This window comes from Clavelina lepadiformis, chromosome 5 (assembly GCF_947623445.1).
Source record: "Clavelina lepadiformis chromosome 5, kaClaLepa1.1, whole genome shotgun sequence".
NCBI lineage: Eukaryota > Metazoa > Chordata > Ascidiacea > Aplousobranchia > Clavelinidae > Clavelina > Clavelina lepadiformis.
This window is the reverse complement of record NC_135244.1, coordinates 1,083,950-1,104,570: the sequence shown is the minus strand read 5'-3', so window position 1 is coordinate 1,104,570 and position 20,621 is coordinate 1,083,950. Positions and strand designations below refer to the sequence as shown.

Genomic DNA, 20,621 nt, shown 5'->3' with positions numbered 1-20,621 from the left:
TGCTTTTCCCGAAGCATCGCATGACAAAACATAATTTGCATTGATTTTTGGAAAACAGAGCTCCGTCGCTGAAGCTAAACGTTCTTTACAGTCCTGAAAAGCTTGCTGAGCTTCTTCAGACCATGCCAATTTCTGACTGGGCCGTTTGACTTTACACAACATCGAATTAAGGGGAATGAGTAAGGCAGCACAATGCTTAATGAAGCGTCTATAAAATCCAAACATACCCAAAAATCGGCGAAGCTCCTTTACCGTGTCGGGCAATGGGTATTTCCGAATAACAGCTACGCGGTCTCGTAAGGGAAGAATCCCGTTTTTGCTCACCATATGACCCAGAAACTTAATTTCCTCCTGGAAGAAAATGGATTTCTCTCTGTTAATCACCAGTCCGAATCTGGAAAGTCGTTCAAATACAGTGCGTAAATGCTCCCTATGCTCTTCCGGCGATTTGGAGAAGATCAAAATATCATCAATGAAGGTTGCCACGTTGGAAACACCTTGAAAAACATGATTCATTAAGCGCTGACAAGTCTGTGACGCGTTTTTGATCCCGAATGGAAGCGAATTATAGGAATAATTCCCAAAAATCGTAGTAAAGGTAGTTTTAATGACATCTGCAGGGTTTACGGGGATTTGATGAAATGCCGCCTTTAAATCGCAAACCGAAAATATGGTACTACCATCGAGTTCATTGAGAAAATCTTGCAGATGAGGTAAGGGGTATGTGTCTCTCGGAATTTGAAGGTTCGCCTGACGAAAGTCTGTACAAAGACGATATGAACCGGTTTTCTTTTTGACGAGAACAATGGGTGATGCCCATTGGGATTCCTGTGAAACGGGTGTGATGATTCCAGCTTCCAGCAGCTTGTCCAGCTCCTTTCGTAGTACGCGAGCCAGTTCCGGTGACATGCGTCGGCAGCGGCTGAAAACAGGCGGTCCTGTTGTATTGATATAATGTTTAATGTTATGTTTAGGGTTTAATTTTAGCCGTAAGGGTGCAGTAATCTCTGGAAACTCCTCCAGGAGCGCCAAAGGTGGCTTAGAATCGCTGTTGTTCGCGTCCAGAACGGGTTGTGTCGCCGAAGGGTCCTTATCTTCTGAAGTGCTTCGGTCGCAACGTGACGTATTCGCCGCTGAAGCTTGAAGTGGTCCACATATGCCCACGTCATCGTCACTGATAATATGATCCAGAGCAGTGCTAGATATGCCAATTTTCTTCCTGATTCCTCCGCAATACTGGGCGGAAACCTGTTCATGAGAATATGGATGGAGTAAACGTCTGTGCTTAACATCTACCAAAAGACCGTAATGGCGTAAGAAGTCAGCTCCCAAAATTGGCTGGCGTAACTTATCACAAATATAAAACGACCATGGACAGCAGAAAGAAAAACCTAAATCCAACTTGAGCTTGGTTGTCGCAGAACAACGGATGCTGGAGTGTACAGTGGGGCCTTGCATCGTGATTGGATGTCGGGCTCCCGTGCCTTTAAAACTACTGGGTAAGACACTGACATCGCTACCGGAATCTACTAAAAATGAAAGGGCAGAATTACAATCATATACATAAAAGGTAGCTCTTTGACTTCTGTTCTCCTCCACCGAATTTAATAAGGGCCGGGAGGAGAACCTTGGCCGTTTTTTGCAAATCTGGCATGGTAGACACATGGTTCCTTGCATTTGTAAGCATTTCGGCCGAACATAGCATGATAATAGCATACAGGTGGTTGGTTATGCTGTTGCGCAACTGGTCTGTTGAAGTGACTACTTCCATCCCTACGTCCGTCCTGGGCAGGACGAAAAGCTGGACGAAATGTTGCTTGGTGCGCAAACGGAACTCTCTGACGAAAATTTGTATGACCTGCATGGTCCTGCGTATGTCGATATCTTTGTGGTGCACGATAAGACGGATTTGAACGGTACACGTTATCTGCTGCTGAACCTCTTGTATCGTTTTGTCTTTGATTTAGAGCAGTAGTAAGTTGAGTAATACGTTGTTCAAAATTGTCATTAATAAGCATTTGCGTAGCATCCGCCCGTGGAGGTTGATGAACCCTTGTTTTAGCGTCTAATTTGCCTTCTGTCGTTTCCGCAAACATGTGTGGGTTAGATACTTGCAAAATGTTATCTGCTCTATCCGCCAATTCACTCAAAGTCAATTCTGGTGAAGCCGCTAAAATTTTGCGAACATCCGCTGGAAGTCTATCGAGTAAAAGCTTTTTGAGAAGCGTTTCCACCATCGGATCAATTTGACCATGTTGATTAAGTGTATTTCGCATATCGCGCAGCAAATCACTAGGACGCCTAGTCGTGCTGTTTATGTCCGTATCAGACAATAACTTGTTCAAGCGCAAAGCTTCACTGGCCATAAACTGCTTGATTAACTCATGTTTCAGATGTTGATACGGTGCTTCGGCGTTTGGTTGCAAAATTACATGGTTGACACGATCTATATGCCCAGAATCCAAAGCCGAAATAACATGTAAGAATTTTGAACGTTCGGATATAATGTTATGTTCGACAAAGATGTTTTCAACCACAGACACCCAGGCAAAAATATTCTTAGGCCAAAGCTTAGGTATATTCAGCGACGATCCTGAGGCGCGTACACCTCTATCGACTGGTAACCCATCGGAAGCGAAGCTACCACGTGGCGGGACTACGAACGTCGACATGACGGGGTTTTGTCTGCTCGATGTCGATGGAGAAACTGTCAGTTCACTCAAAACCGAAGTAACGACATTTGAATCCGGCAACCGACTTATACTACTATCGGGTACAGTTACGTGGGAGGTTACAGTAGCGAAAGTTTCCGTTGTAGGGTTAGACATTATACTGGTTCTAGATGTAGGACTTGTTTCTATAAGCGACTTTACAAAATTTGGGGTAGGCGTCGGTCGCGTTGTCCTATTAAAGATAGGCGATAACGTAGGTTTGGTTTTAGTCGAGCGCAAATTATACTTAGTGCCGAAAATTGGTGGAAAAGATGCCATAAACTAACAATAAATGAATAGAAAACTACCAAGGTAATGAAGAAATAATAACAAAGACATTACCGCAATGTTAAGCAGTTCGATAGATATCCCAAATGCATCCAACGTCGCAGAGTAGTAGTAATCCGAGTACGTTGTGGCCTTGAACTTCTTGTCTTGTTACTTGCTCTTCAGAGGTGCGTATTCTTCTTCTTGTTGTAGAAGAAAGTCGGGGTCACCATTTATGGGATTGGGTGGTGTGGTAATGATGGTTTTGGGATGGCCTAAGCCCAACCCAGTCTTTCAGTTTTATTGTCTGACTCCTATGATTGTCTTTGACTCCGTTGCGTTTTACTGTCTCATTTGCTTCTTAAATCAACACCAACTTCATAAAATTTAGTTGTTATATTGTCCGAATAAGTTGTATCGAATTAGCAATATTTACACCATGATCCCACTTTCATAATAATTCAGTAATAACTTCAATTTTACAGAACAAGGGAAATAACTCAGAGAAGAGAGAATTTCCAAGAGAGCGATTTTAAACAAAACATTTCTTTTTATACTAAAGTATTGACCAATCAGCTTTTAGCCAATCAGCCCATAATCACGTGTCAGTTCCAATTTAAGCCTTTTTCTCACAAAGCATTCAAACCGCTTTACACCAGTACAAAAAAAACCACTTGACACACTTACTATATCACATATTGGTTTGAAACTACGCTTGTGATTAAAGATACTAGAACAATACCTGCTACCATAAACCACGTGTCGCATATTACACCACGAAAACAAGGTACTTGAAACACTTCAAACTTTACGCCGTAAAACAACGCTACTTGAAATACTGCAACTACCGTCAGCACGCTACAAGCTTTGCACATTATTATCTGCCTGGAGAAAAATCAAACTTTATGCAATGCCAATATATATAATTATTGCAATTATGAAATTGTCCGAACGCCACAATACGATGCTGCTCTGTTGGCGAGGCATGTTTTGTTTCTTTGTTTTTATCTGGAGTGGAAGTGGATGCAGCACGGGTTAGAATCGAGTAAATACGGAGCATAGTACACGCAGCTATTGCAAAACCGGTTACCGGTGATATGAAAATGGTCTACTGCGAAAATTTCAAAACAATATTGTTCGTGATTAAAAGATACAACGCATTTCTTATGTATTGTTCAAAATCTCATGATGCCCCTGACCACTTTCATGGCAGCCCGGTTGGAAACACTGCTTTAGTTCAAGGACATGGTGAGTTAAACAATAACAAAAATGGAAGAAAACTGTCCACAAAAATGCAATAATAAAACACAACTTACTAAAGGTAACTTGTATAGACTTTATCATATGTTTATGTTTTTGTTGTTCTATGTGAAATATGGATCTCGCACAAAATTCCTATGCATGGTACTAAATCATAGAGAGCATAAAACGTGACACATTGGAGTCAACAAAACTCTAATTGACAGATTATTGGGAAATGTTATTGCTCAAGTTTCATCTAAAACAAAAAAATATGTGTGATGAGACAGAAAAAATACAAGTAGAAGAAATAAAAACAAATCACAACTATAATGACACTTATGCAGCCAATGACGTGTTTGGAAATACAGTAGCTTAAATTTAAATGAAGTTAAACTTAAATAATAAACCTAAACTTAAACTTAACAAACTAAAATAACCAAAACAAATAGAAGCAAATAAACAAGCATACAAGCACAAGTATACAAAAAATGTACAGTATAAAAAAAATACAAGCACGGTATTTAATCACTGCTTTCATTTGTTGTGTATCGTGGTAAAATATAACTCATAATTACCTGAAACAGCTTTCGACTCTAAATCAAACAAAAGGCCACAGACAAATCTTCTAACCACTCTCCAATGATCTTGAAACAGTAAAGTTACTACAAAATCTTGAAATTCCTCCAGTGGCATTTCGTAAACAACAAAGGATGCTGTGAGATGTTCTTGAAAGGTCTGATGACAGAAGAAGAACTTGGTGTTGCCTTCAAAAAGACAGCTGTTGACACTAAGTCCATGAGTGTGGAGTTGAACCACGATATCATGGATGGTAGCTGGGTTAACTTGGGCATTTCTCAGCTGCTCAGTAGTTAGCACAACTTTTCCTTCCTTGGTTGCATCAAACGCGAGAACTCTCAACCTTTTAACCAGCTCATCCAAGCCTTCTGTGTTACGGATATGTCCACTTTGAGTCAGGTTCTTCATCACTGTTGCAAACAGCCTTGTAGGGGTGGAAGCATCACCAATTTCTTCTGATGGATGGATGTTGCTGGAAATGATCATCTGGAGCATCAAGGGATTTCTACACATTGACAACATTTGACTTGAAGTTGTATTTATCTTCCTCCAGAGATCTTCATCAGCAAAGGCGAGGAACAACTATTTTGTGTCCTCAAGACTGAGGTCACCCAGAGCATAAGTAACCTGGGGTCTTGCTGGTTCAGGGAGGTAGAGCACTGCATGTGGCCTGGATGTGATGATGAGGAGACTGTTGGGGAAGAAATGTTTTCTACACAAGTTAAAAACCAGGTCTTTGACAGGGACACAGGCATTGTAATTTATTTTTGGTGAAATTTCCTCCAAGGAATATTGCGCTTGATCCAATCCATCCAGGATCAGCACAATCTTGTCGGCGTTCTTCTGCACCCAGCAGAAGCAAGCTGTGTAAAACTCCTCACTATGTCCTGGAAACATGTTTTCAAGTAATAACTGCCTAAGAGTCAATGGTTGTTCATAATTGGCATCCATCAATTTCAGGTGGATACAAAGTCGCTGAAGCAGGGAAAAAGCTTTTGCCAGCCTCAGACTGAAGACTGTCTTTCCAGAACCAGCGCTGGCAACAATGCTGATGAATTTGCTTTTTTGATCCAACAGATCTTGGAAACAAACTTCTCTTTTAATCTTATTTTTGAACAGTTTGTTCGGGCCTTTTGGATCGTAACTTTCATCAACAGGAACTGTATCTTTGCCAAAGAAACTGATCTGGTGAATTGTTGGATGGACGACTGGAATTTCTTCTTCAGCACTGACACCTTGAAGACGTAACTTTCCTTCTATCTCAAGGTAACTGATGCACAACTTCATCAATTCTTTCATGGAATTCCAATCTGCAAAATATAAACAAGACTGATTAAAATTACGGCACATTTTGTGGTTAAAGTGTGAGGCAAGTGTTGAAATAAGTTGACTTGAAATGAAATAGAAATATTACTTAATTATACTGGTGGAAGAATTTTCAAAAGTATTCAGCAATGACATGATTTATACCTAAAACTCGGAGAATAATATTTCATGATAAAGGAAATTATGATGCATGACAACAAGATGGTAAAGATCAAATCGTAGGTGATAACAATGATTAGGTTTTATTCAGGCAACTTTAGCTTCAAAGTGGATTAAATATGAAATATTTTGACTTGTCAAACAAACCCAAAATAAGAATTGCAACGTCACACATTTCAAAATTTTGTGAGCTATAGCCACACTTTGTTTTGAAAAAAGTGTCCATAACAAGGTGGGTAAAGGTTATATAATATATATATGCGGGTGTAATATATACATGCGGGTTATATACCGACACTAACTAAACAAGGTTTTTATTTTGGCACAAGACTTGTCGTCGATGCCTCTCGTATCCTGTTGCGTCGCCAGCAAATAAAATAAACACAAGCAAATAAAATATAAATCATATCTTGAAAACTCAGGTTCTATTGAGATAACCGACAAAACTTTGACAAAAATGCTGCAGATGCACTTCGCTTTGTTTTCTTCGATTTTGCCGTGTGGGAGTGAGCAGGTATTAGATATGCAGTGAGCAGATATATCATACAGTCTATATAAGGTTAATCTTTTGTGTGAATAGTTATTATCATCATTATTATCTCTTATTGTCATCGCTGCCAGCAAATAGATAGCAACAGTAACTTTCTTGTTTTACTAATCATGCGTTAAATTCGGGACAAAGTTTAATTGTTCACGCAACATTACAGCCAGAGCATGATGGTTCATGTGTAACCGAGAGCGTGATAATAAGTAAAAGCCAGTGAGCAGCGTAATCATCCACTACAACCACAGTCTACACGTTACGTCAAACAATTGTTAATTGTCCTGATGCAGTGATGACGAAGAAACGAGACATAAAGAGAATAGAAGATAATGCAACACACAGAAGCGTATGATGGATATACACCACATAGAATTTTATTAGCTAAACAATGGGTGCAGGTTATACACCAGTGCGGGATATACTCAAATAAATACAGTAAGGCTTATTGGTGGACTAGAAAAAGGAGAAACCACTACTTTGTGTAAAATTCTATCCGCCCCGTTCTCATGTGCACTATGTATGTGTTTTGCGCTTTTTAATTTTTTTTCAGTCACTCCCCTCGAAAGGTGCCGCCTCCCCTAATTAATGACGCAAATGTGATTGCTCAGTTTTGTTTCCGAAGTGGACCTGAGTTCAGTTGCCTTTTGTTACGGCCGGAGAAGCCTGTATTTAAAAACCGTTCTTTGTTTGTCAATCTTTTGATCGTGGAAAATATTTCATTTCTTTTTTCAATCGGCTTGTTACAGTAAAGGAAACAGCCAAATTTGGGAACGCGTTATTTAATCGTTGTAACTTAGATCCCATACAATCCGTCGAGCGCCCCAGCCGTTGCTAACGACCACTAAGTGGCGGATATTACATTTCCCTTACAAATTGAACACAAGTATTTTCAGTTGTCAAAGCACAGATTTTCATTCCCACAAAGTACATTAAATTTATTTTACAGCCAGGATTCGTGACGTAAATGGGGAAACACAATGACAAACATTTGATTAAAATAGATTGATAATTATTAATTCAAGGTGATCGGCGGTTATCAGTGCAAGAAAAGATACAATGCAGCCTAACACTGACATCTAACGAAACATACGGTATCGGGTTTCACATTCTACGTTCAAAGTAATCACCACCCGATGCTTGCTATGACCAACACGCATCAATTTGATATTATGCAACGTTGCTTGCAACTTGTCGCCACACACCATGACATCATCATGACATCAGATGTTAAATGAAAACACAACTTGCAAGTAATTTCATTTGCTCGTAATAATAAGATGTTTGAAGTATTTATTATTATTTCAAGATATTTAAATTTCAATTTAATGAGAAGTGATCACTCACCATCTTCATCAGATGAGCTTGTGCTGGGTGGTTGCGTGTAGTTGATGGTGACATTCTCAGCGTCTGAAAATAGATGAATTGACATTTATTGTTGTGTTACAAACAAAAATATAAACCAACCAAACATACACGGATATAAGAGTAAATACTTTATATCTATACTTTGTACTACTTTTTATATAACCTACCTTTTATAACTGGTGATTGGTTGAAAACAGCATCAGTAATATTTACATTTGAGCTTCTGCTTTGCTCTGCCATGACACTTTTCAGAGCTTTATTTGATATCTTAAATAGTTTGATCTGTAGAAACAAAACTATTAGTTAAATATCACTAAATACTACCAACATAAACATATCAATCTATAAAGGTATAATTTGGGGGTAATGTAACCACTAAATAATTCCAGGTTACAGGATCTGTTTAAATTACTTTGCATGAATTACTTGATCTGCAGAAACGTGACCTTGCGTTAAATAAGCCAAAATCAACGTTATCTGCAACCAATCGTCTACCTACGGAGACGTCCAAAGTCGTTATTAGCTAACTTACATCCACTGCATTACCATACTCTATTTACATGGCACCAGTTAAACAAGTTGATTTAAAATTGTGACGTTACTATCACCGCCATCTTCGTTATAAATGCAAAATGCGTTTTGCGCAACAGCTACTTAACTATTTAATAATGCTGAAATAAATCTTTCTTCAGAATATGTTAGCTTCTTAGGTTCAGATTGTTTTAACAATTGTTCTTTACTAAAATAAATGGATGCTAGAACCAGCATATGCCTAATGCCATTTTGTCAATACTCTGCTACGCTTGTCATCTTTCCTTGTAGTAAGTGCTGAAACTTTTTGGAGCAAGCAAACACTTCTGCCGAGCAACAGTGAATAAAAAAGATTAAATTACTGGTTCGACCTCTAAGCAATGAAGCGAGATTAACCGCTTCGCTTCGTTCTGGGCATCCATTGAAATAAAAGAAACTCACTGAAGCGTGAGTGATGTTTTGACGACTTTTGCGTCCTCAGCAACAAAGAATACCAACTATTAAGCACCCACGTTCAGTCGAGTTTTCTTTAGGGAATATATGATTACAGATGTTTATGCACAGAATATATCGAGGCGGGAGCGTTTGTGGAAAATCAATTCTTTATCTCTTGTCTAAAATTTTGTGTCCAATCACACCTGGTAGCGCTTTTCAATGTACAATGAGTTCATCACGTTTTCCTTGGTTCGGATGCTTCAATTTTTATCTTCACTCAAGTAACTTTGTTACGTAATAATAGCAGAAGTAAACGGTTGTGAACTTTTGTTAATGAATAAAATGCTAAGAAATATACGGATATCTCAGTAATTGTTAACTAGTTAATTTGATTAAATCAAAGTATACCGATATGCAAATATTACAACGATGGAGAAAGCTTTTTTCCACCATATGCTTTCGTGTTTTTTGATAAAATTTCTATATTACTTAAACAATACAAATGAGGGTTAGCTGCAGCAAATCTGACTCCAAGCTACCAAGACTGCTGTTAAGATCCTCGCTCGTGTATTAATTAATAGCTAAGCTCATCTGTGCTTTATTGAAGACAGACGCTTCACGAGCTCACTACAATTAATAATAGAACCACAGAATCGTTGAATGATAAACTGAGAAGAACAAGAATGAGAATAACAAACCTGCATGCAAAGATTTATAATACAAAATTTTCGCACAAAACGCAAACTAGCCTGAGAGCGCCCAACTGATCATATCTCAATGGCCGCTACAAGCGAACTGGTTTCGACTTTCGTTGGCTGACAGTGCTTTGTTCTGATTAGAAATGGGTTCAAAGTTTTGTGGCTTCGCAATATTTATCTTCGGACTGAGAAGAGTCTTTGTACGACTTAAACCCGACGATGTTCCCTCATCGCTCAAGCCACGGAGCTATGGCCTTAGTGCAAATTGCGTTTGCGTCCCATCAGAAGACTGGCCGAGATAATCGTTGTTAAAGAATAAGTTTATGGACTTCATTGCGGACACAATTTTCATTGAAAAAAATTTTCCAAGCTCAGGTAAGGTTTAATTATAAGCATCCTTTGATAGTTTTATAATACTTCTGTGTTTTTTCTTGTATAACCAACACTCATACGCAGCAACTTGAGTAGAAATCTCATTGTAGTGGAAAAGTTGCTACTGCCGGCGTCCACGATGGATTTTAAGTTATGGTTCAAAAACAGTTCCTGTACATCAGTTCCTAAACTAAGTTTTCAAAATATGGCTCAAAGGCTTTTACGCTGCAGCGATCTCTAGTTGTGAGATCACGTGTCTACTGTACGTCAATACACTCCGCTTGACCTGACTTCCATGAAGGCTACGTCATGGATGGTTGTCTGGTCCACGCCTCCATCTCTCAGCTCTTTAGAAGTTAGAACAACTTTTCCGTGTCTTTTACGCTGCAGCGATCTCTAGTTGTGGGGTCTCGTGTCTACGTCAATAAACTCCGCTTCACCTGACTTCCATGAAGGCTGCGTGTTCTTCTCTGCCAGCGCTAACTACAGACAAACAGTAAAACTCAAACTAAAACGTTTATTCGAACTCGTAAAACATAAGACATTCTGTCAGCACAAGCATTTACATAGCATACCCAATGACAATTATATGTGAGGAATGCTGCGAGAAGCCCGTAAAGCGAGATAATTCCATGTTGCATGACGGCGTGGCAATAAACGCCACACTAGCCCTCTCCCCTTGCAAATTAGGCTTGGGGTGTTAATATCGCTACTCTCGTGATATTATTTGTTGTTTTAAGTCGATAAGATGTTCGGCAGAATCTCTTGTATTTTAGACAGTCTTGAACATGAACGTTATTACTCCACATACGAATCACAATGCGCAACCAAGAGAGCACATGGCTGTAACATGGCCAACATAGAAATCTTATTAATTAGTTCATACCTATCAACATCCTCCTTTCTTTAAGTAAAGACTAACAGTGAGAAGGCTTTATGAGCACGCAGAAAATACTGAAATAACATCACACAGAAAATACTGAAATAACATACTACTCGCAATATATGTGAGGCACACTTGAAGTTTAAAACTACATGCATAATGTGTGGCAAGAAATAAAGCAGTGAAGGCAAGGTGACACAAACACAGTATTTACAGTACATAATCATTATATCTTACCGGTATTCTATGTGTACGATTAGGTCGTGTGTTAGCAACAGTGTAGTTGTTAGCTGTGGGTTGACTGTTTTGGTTAGGTGTCGAAAATGTAAAGTTAAAATCAGTATCTTCATACACATTGTTAGGCTTGCTATGGTCAACACGAATATGTACTCGATTACGACAATAACGAAAACCATCCAATGATTCTACAAAATATGAACGAGGCCCAAGTATGCGTACTATTTTACCCTTTTGCCATCCCTTCTTTTCCGCACTTTGGAAATAAACTCGTTGGTTGATATACAATTTTGACATTGGTTGACTTTAGCTATCGTAGGTTTGCTTGACTGAGGTGCGGCGTTGATGACGACGATCGACGTCAAAATGCTTTTTGGAATGTGAATCGGTATCACTGATCGAGTTGGTCTACCAAATAATATCTTTGTAGGACTGCAGTTGACGTCTTGTCGTAGTGTATTACGCAATTCCAGAAGTGCCAGCCACTGATCTTTCCCATCTTGTGCGGTACGTCTCAGCATGTTCTTTAGTGTTTTCACAGCAGCTTCTGCTTTTCCATTGCTTTGTTGGTGTCCTGGTGATGATTTGTAGTGTTGTATGGCCCATTTTTGACAGAATCTTTGAAATTCTGTAGAGATGAACTGGGGTCCAGAGTCAGATACAATGCATTTAGGAATTCCATATCGGGCAAAATGACGCTTCAACGAAATGATGACGTGCTTTGCGGTTGTTGAGGTCATGACATCAATTTCAGCAAAATTTGAAAAATAGTCAACCGTGACTAAATAAGACTTTTGGTTCAACTCAAATAAATCAACACCAACTTTTTCAAATGGTGATAAACCTTCGGGATGTAGCAGTAATGGTTCTTGTTGGTTGTTTGGCTTTTCTTGTTGGCATATTGTGCAATCATGAGCCAGTTGTTTTAATTCGTTTGGCATTCCTAGCCAGAAAACGGTTTCGCGAGCTCTTCGTAACATGCTATCAGCACCAAGGTGAGCTGAATGGAGTTGAGATTTGATTTCTGATCGAAGAGGTTGAGGGATGAAGGTTCTCTCGCCTTTCAGAATGATGCCATTTTCTTGACTCAGTGTGTCACGAATGGAGAAGTAGGGTTTGATGATGGGAGGCAAATGTTCTTTGTTGTCAGGCCACCCATTCTTGATGACTTCGAGCAGGAGTTGAGATTCCTCATTCTTTTGTATTGCATTCTTTATTTCTTTTAATCGTTTATCAGGAATTTCATCTAGAATTGGTTCTGTAACCACTTGTGCGATTCGGTTTGGTTGATCGAGAAGTTCCGGGTAGGCACGACTTAATGTGTCAGCAATTACTAATGCAGTGCCTGGGACATATTCAAAAACAATATTGTAACGATTTAGGCGCATAATGAGAGCTTGAAGACGCTTTGGTGCTTGACTCAAAGGTTTTTTTAAAACAGACTGTAAGGGTCGATGATCATTGTGAACTATTACACTGGCCAACAAAAAAAAATTTTTTTTTGAGTGCCAAAGATATTTTGATGGGTTCTGGGTAATTTTGGGCTGCTGAGTCCGAAAATAACATTCGTTTCTTTGAATTGGCTCTAGTTTTTGAGATATCGATATTTTTTATTTTTGACAAGAGAAAAATCGTTAATCGTACTTAGGATACTGAATTTTACGTATTGGTTTGCGCAGTTGTATTTAAGAGTTATGAGTTCATCACGAAGAAGCTGTCGCAATGATCCTGACAAGTTTTGTTATATCTGTGGGGAATATATCTTCAAAGACCAAAGGAAAGCTATCACCGATTTTGTGAGGAAGGTGTATCTTTCGTATTTTAAAGTGAAGCTTGGTGACCAAGACAAGCCATGGGCACCTCATATTGTCTGCAAAGCATGTGTAGAAAGCTTGAGAAAGTGGACTAAAGGTACCCTTAAAAATCTCAAGTTTGGTGTACCGATGGTCTGGAGAGAACCAAAAAGCCATTTTAATGACTGCTACTTCTGTTTGCTAGACCTAAAGGGGTTTAATCGTCGTAAGAAGAATACTTGGAATTACCCAAATTTAGAATCTGCTCGGCGACCTGTGCCTCAATTGGAGGAAGTACCTGTGCCTAAATTTAGTGATTTACCTGACACATCCTTGGAAAATGATGAGTTTCATGAAAAGGTAGAAAGCTCTGCAAGTGACAGCAGTGGAAGTGTGTTCGAAAGCCGTCCATTAATTCTAGAGCCATTCAAGCAGGAGGAGCTGAGCGATCTTATCAGGGATCTCAACTTATCCAAAGAAGCAGCAGAAATTTGGGCATCCCGACTCAAAGACAAAAACTGCCTTGGAACCGGAGCTTCAATAACATTCTACCGTACAAGAGAGAAAGAATTACGTCCGTATTTTAGCCAACAAGATGATCTTGTTTACTGCAAAGACATCGAAGGGCTTCTGCTGAAAATAGGAGTGCCACAACATAGACCTCAAGAGTGGCGCTTATTCATAGACAGTTCGAAAAGGAGTTTGAAATGTGTATTGCTACATAATGGTAACAGTTATGCATCTCTCCCAATTGGCCACTCAACAAAACTAAAAGAAGAGTACAACAACATTAAAACGGTATTACAGAAACTGGATTATGACTCTCACCAATGGTTAATCTGTGTAGACTTGAAGATGGTAAATTTTTTGCTTGGCCAGCAAAGCGGCTATACAAAATACCCATGTTTTATCTGCTTGTGGGATAGCCGAGCGCGCACTGATCACTGGGTGAAGAAAGGGTGGCCACCTAGAGATTCCATGAGAGTAGGTGAAGATAACATCATAAATGAACCTTTAGTTGCTAGAAAGAAGATCATTATTCCACCGCTGCACATAAAACTTGGTTTGATGAAGCAATTTGTGAAAGCCTTGCCTGCAACTGGGCATTGCTTCAACTATATTTGCAGAACATTTCCTGCTTTGACCATCGAAAAGCTTAAAGCAGGCATTTTTGATGGCCCTCAGATCCGCAAACTCATAAAAGATGTGTGTTTCGTGCAGTCCATGACAGACACAGAGTCTGCTGCTTGGCAATCGTTTGTTTTAGTCACACAGAACTTTCTTGGTAACCGAAAAGCTGAAAATTACCAAAAATTGGTGGAAGATATGCTTTCCAAGTTGAAAGATTTAGGTGTGAAGATGAGTATCAAGGTTCACTATCTCTTCAGCCACTTAGATCGTTTTCCTGCAAACCTTGGTGATCTAAGTGAAGAGCAGGGAGAAAGGTTCCACCAGGACATTAAGGTCATGGAAGAGAGGTATCAGGGCAGGTGGGATGCCCATATGATGGCCGACTACTGTTGGAGTCTCCAACGTGACTGCTTGGCTGCATCACATTCCAGAAAGTCGTACAAAAGAAAATGTATAAGCATCGACTAATTTTTTTGTATTACAGTACCGGTATATGATTGATTAGCGTGCTTTGACAGCTTACTAAATGTACTTTGAGCGTTACTAAAAGTAGTGTTTGTGCTTTGACGTCGCCTGTTTTTGCGTTACAAAAATCTGTTGTTTACTGCTAACATCGCCTAAGTTTTATAATTTTTGCTTGATTTTCACATGAAACATGATTCGCGTAAAGAAGGCTCTCTGTGTTAACGATTGCGTCTTTAACAATATCGCATCAGAAATAGAAGAATACTGTATGCACATGCTTGAAAACACAGATGTAGACTCATCAAAGTTGTAGTATAAAGAGAATTTTACCTATGTCAAAATTTGCGTATTTTTAGCACTTTTTGAAACAAAAATATGAAATATCTCAAAAACTAGAGCCAATTCGGAAAAACTAATGCCATTTTTGGATTCAGCGACATGAAAATACCCTAAAACCGTTGAAACTTTCTTGGCACCAAAATGTGTGTTGACTAGTGTTATCTTTCGTCCATACGTATACTGATCAAAACGTTCCAGACCAAACACAACAGAAAGAAGCTCTTTTTCAATCTGAGCCCAATTTTGCTCTGTCTTTGTCAGGGCTCTAGAAGCATATTCAATGGGTTGATCATTCTGAAGCAACACTGCTCCCAAACCACTTTTGCTACTGTCTACTTGAAGAATTAGATCTTTTCTTTGATCAAAAAATGTCAGAATAGGAGTTTCGCAGAGCTTTTCTTTAACTTTATTCATTGCTTTCTAACACTCTTCGCTCCACTTCTATTTTTCATCCTTCCTTGTCAGTTTCCGTAAGGGTTCCAGGTCATTGCCTAGGTTTGGCAGGAAACGAGCCAAATATTGTACCATGCCACAAAATCGTTTCACACCGGAAACATCTTCAGGAGAAGGCATACGTTGAATTGCTTCGATTTTCGCAGGATCAGGTGCTATTCCGTTGTTTGAGATCAAGTGACCCATAAATGTGATCTGCGAAGCTTTAGTTAGTTTTTTCTTCATTTAGTAAAATGTTACTTTCATGACATCTCTCACGTAGTTTTGTTAGATTTTGGTCATGGTGTGTTTCAGCCTCGATTGTGGTCTTTCCACAACCAATAACAATCACATCATCTGCCACTGCAAATACACCTTCCAGTCCAGACAGGGCTGAGTGTAGTCTTTTTTGGAAGATCTCACTGCTCACTTTGAGACCAAACGGAAGTCTGTTCCATCGGAATCGACCGTGAGGGGTAATCATAGTAGTCAGTCGGCTGGAGTCATCATCCAACTTAACGTGCCAGAAGGCATGCTTAACATCAAGTTTGCTGAACACTTTTGCACCCTTCAGAGCAGGCAATATATCATCCAAGGTAGGCAGTTTGTAATGTTCACGCTGTAAGGCGACATTGAGAGGCTGCGGATCAATGCAGATTCTTATTTTTCCATTAGGCTTGGATACAATAGCCATTTGGCTGACCCATTCAGTCGGATCATCGATGACTGAAATGACATTACTAGCAACCAATTTGTCAAGCTCTTGCTTAACTTTTTCTTGCAAGGCTACAGGTATGCGGCGACATAGTAAAATTTTCGGTTTGACACTACTATCAACAGTTAAAGATACAGTACCTAAATCACCCAAAATAACATCATCATGTACAACATTTGCAATAAACGAATCAGCATTAACAGTTACCAAATTCATTTCTGTTACTGTGCTATAACTTAGCAAGCAATTCAAATTATTATCAACAACATGAAATAATACAGGATATACCTCGTTTGTTTTTGTGTTGGTGACATTTAACGTTGCAAGACCAGCTATCTTAATTTTGGTTTTGTTCCACATTGTCAGCTGTTTGGTGCAAGGTTGGAGTTGAGTAAATCGCACATACTTCTTACATATGGTATTGACGTCAGCACCGGTTTCCAATTGAAAACGTACCGTGCAACCATTTACTTGAAGTAAAGCAGTCAGTCTGTCTTTTCCATCATGCACAGCATGCAAAAATTCTTGTTCGGGTTCATTTTCCACCTCTCGTAATGTATCTTCAATGCAGTGAACTCGTGATCGACATTTTGATTTGAAATGATTCAAACCATGACATTTTGCACATTTCTTCCCATACGCAGGACAAAATGATTTTCCACGTTTATGGCTTTTACCACAAAAGTTGCACTCTGACAGGAGTGATGTGTGACGACGGGTTCCTTTGTTGGCATATTCATGCTTGTTGCTACTGACTTTTTGTACGGCTCCATCTTCAACTTGCATTTGTTGCGATTGTGCACCAGACGAATCAAAAGAACGACAGATTTGAATGGCTCTGTCAAGAGTGAGGTCATTTTCTGTTAGTAGCACTTGGCGCAACTTATCAGGAACAGTGAAGATGATCTTGTCACGTAGCATGCGACTTTTCAGGTCTCCAAAATTGCAGGTTTCTGCACGACTTTGAAGCTCTATTAAAAAGTGATCAAAGTTGCCTGTTGACCATGTGGCTCTCCAGAATTTATATGCTTCAAGGGACTCATGCTGCCTTGGGTTGCAATATGCGGCCATTTTGTTGAACAGTTCTGCCGGGTCGTCCTTGTCTTGACCTGTTGTGTAAATGAAGTGCTTGGCTACACTTATCATACCAGATCCAGCACAATTAAGAATGATTGATCGCTGAACTTTGTTAGGTTTGTCTTCAGCTCCACTGGCTAAGTTATAAGATAGACTTCTACCTGTTCTTTCCAACGTCGGTAGTCTTCCGCTAAAGACGCTGAATGTATGTCTAGACTCTAGAGGTTCTGGTAACCGTAATCCTTCCATTGCAGATGGATACCATCAGGAAATAGGCTAGTACGGTACAGTATTGTAGGTCTATGTTAGTATACTTCATAGGATCGACTTCTTACAACACAGGATTCGCTGCCACCATGTTAATATTGCTACTCTCGTGATATTATTTGTTGTTCTAAGTCGATAAGACGTTCGGCAGAATCTCTTGTATTTTAGACAGTCTTGAACATGAACGTTATTACTCCACATACGAATCACAATGCGCAACCAAGAGAGCACATGGCTGTAACATGGCCAACATAGAAATCTTATTAATTAGTTCATACCTATCAACATGGGGTACAAACCATAGATATCTTATATATAATAACTAGATATCCAACTACCTTGCGCTTGCGCTTTAAGAAGTGAAGCCAGTATGGGGCCGCCATTTTGTCAACATATGCGACCAGAAATGCTCTGGCGCATATGTGTTGAATGCAACATATGAAAAGATTATGTGACATTGGAAAATAGTTATGAAATGGAAAGACGTTTTTTGATGCAGACGATGCTAAGCAATATTGCTAAAGCTCAATTGCATAGTTAAAGGGTGTTTGGCGTTTAAATATGGGCCCAGATACTGGAAGGGCCCGTACCGTACCGGTATCATTAGCGATCAGTTTGTGCGAATGGTAGGATGTTTCTGGCAATAAATTGTTGAAAGAAATTATTTGTGTATCAATTATTTGCTTTGGATCATGCAACTCTTACTCAAATGAAGGGCAATCACATTGCCTTATGCTAGGCCTATACGGTACCGGTAGGCAATTAGCCTAGGCAAGCTTACTCATTGATACAGCTAAAATACAAATATTTATAAACAATCTTTAGAAATATTATAATAATAATAAAAAATAATTATAAAACAATCGGTGATAGCGCAATGCAAACAGCTCGGCTTTTCGAAAAACTTCAATAGAATTAGGCCTATATAGAACGAATTTACAATCGGCTTTTAGCCTTTCTCTCACTCTCTCCCAACGCTTTTGGGCGCATGTGTCATCGCAGGCTTGCTTCACTTTTCAGCGAGAGTTGGATATCTAGTTATTATATATAAGATATCTATGGTACAAACAAACTGCGATCGAAAAAGAAATAAAAACCTTAAAAGTGTGAAATCGGACTCCCAAGAGCTCCTCGTCGGTCCTCCGCAGTTAAAAGCGTCAAAGCCAAATCCGCTAAAACTCAATCAACTGAGCCACGCATACAACAGTACAACAGTAATTAGGCCCATGTTGCAAACTAATGTGTCAAATTTTTACGTCATACAAGGCAATGACCAACTACGCCGGGTACATTTTAGAAAATTACATCAACATGCGACCGGTAAAATGCACAAAACATAGCACACACGTTTCAAGGCAATTAAATTGAATTGGAATGTTTGAAGAGGATAAAAAGAATAATATGCTAATGCTGGAAATAAAAATTTTGCATAAAAGGGCAGGAAAAAACTATATTTGATAGAAATGAGAAAGCAGAAATGTACACAAAAATATGCGGGGTCGGAACTTCTTAGTGTATTGTATTGTTGCTCCCTCCTTTTCTGTTGTAGCGCCAAAATCTGTCTTCCAATTGTGACGTCTTAGATTTAAATCTAATCACCATTGGCAGAAGGAGAAACGAGAAGAAGTAAAGTAGAGTTGCTTGTTTGTTGTTTATTTACAGTTGCTTGTTGAGCTGTTGAGTGTAAATTTGACCCAGTGATTATGAAAATGTTGTGGCGTTTGGAGCCACACGATCATGCCACATTGCATGGCTCCTTTCAACGTTTCGAACCTCTCGATGCATTCCTCGCGTTTAATTATTATTGGTTTGTGCTGCACAAAACGACACAGAAAGTTTTAATATTTCGTTTGGTTGAGTTTTCATCTGCGGTCGATGTTTCTCTGTAGTTAGCGCTGGCAGAGAAGGACACGCGGCCTTCATAGAAGCCAGGTCATGTGGAGTTTGATTGATGCCGACAGACACGTGATCTACCAAACTTACACTTTAAATTCTTATTTTGGTTCAACATGTCACTGTTAAGTGTTTAATAGAGCATTCAATATTCAAACGGCGCTGGCACTCGTTTTCAGCTGATTCAAAAACCATAAACAAAAGAATGTTTTTGACGTCACAAAGGGGGACAAATTTGGTATTACACTGGTTTATTACATTTATTGCATATTCTAATTAATTAATAAATTAATCAAACATTTTTTGATAGCCCTGCCGACATGAACATCTTGCAAAGAGCAAAAGATGGAGGGGGGGGCTATGAAATGTTAAATATCCTGCTGTATCGGGACCTGCTTTACATAAACTCGATCGGACCATTCTGCCAGGAATTAATGATCGGACAAACAACAACCGAATAAAACAAATAAACAGAGTTGACCAAATTGGTCATCAATTATCCAAAGTTTACAACCTTCGAATTAACAATGACATGCATCACGTGACAGCGCCCTCGCGATTTTAACAAACACGCGCTAAAATTGAGAAATAAGCACCAGGTAACGTTGAAAGAACTCTGCACGGGAAAGATTAAAACAACATATTGGCGTTTAAGGAAGGATAAAAGGGACGGTGGGCAGGTAATCACCAAACGTGGAAAAATGTCCACAACCCAATTTCAAACAACTGAAAAAAAACGTTTAATTACAGATTGACCTGGAACGATCTAAGCTTTAGGTCAAATGCCTTCAACTTTCATCATTTTTCAGACACCGCATGTCGGTTCTGCTTGATCGGCCCCGATGCGCCTTCGCATGTTTTATTTAAATGTAAAAGAAATCGCCGCTATATGGCACTACGCATGCAGAGTAGATACCGTTTCCACGGGAACTGTAATCTCCTTTAACGACGTAACAGAAATAATAAACATGCATCGCCCCGAAAACCTTGATCGTGAAATACTCGACATGAGCATTCGATATTTCTTTTACGGTGGTTTCTTTTCCCATCCACTGATGTACAACACTGAAGCAATTTTCATTCATCAGTTGCTTGAACACACCACCTGCTTGTCTGCTTATTTTCACTTTTTCAACTTTTGTTTTGTGGATTTAACTAATTAT

The 20,621-nt window shown here is 39.2% G+C and overlaps 1 protein-coding gene across 1 annotated transcript in view; it reads right to left on the bottom strand.

Annotated features, from left to right (window-relative positions):
* Nucleotides 1-20,621, bottom strand: part of LOC143458635 (uncharacterized) — a 107,558-nt gene that overhangs the window by 71,693 nt on the left and 15,244 nt on the right. The window lies entirely within an intron of this gene.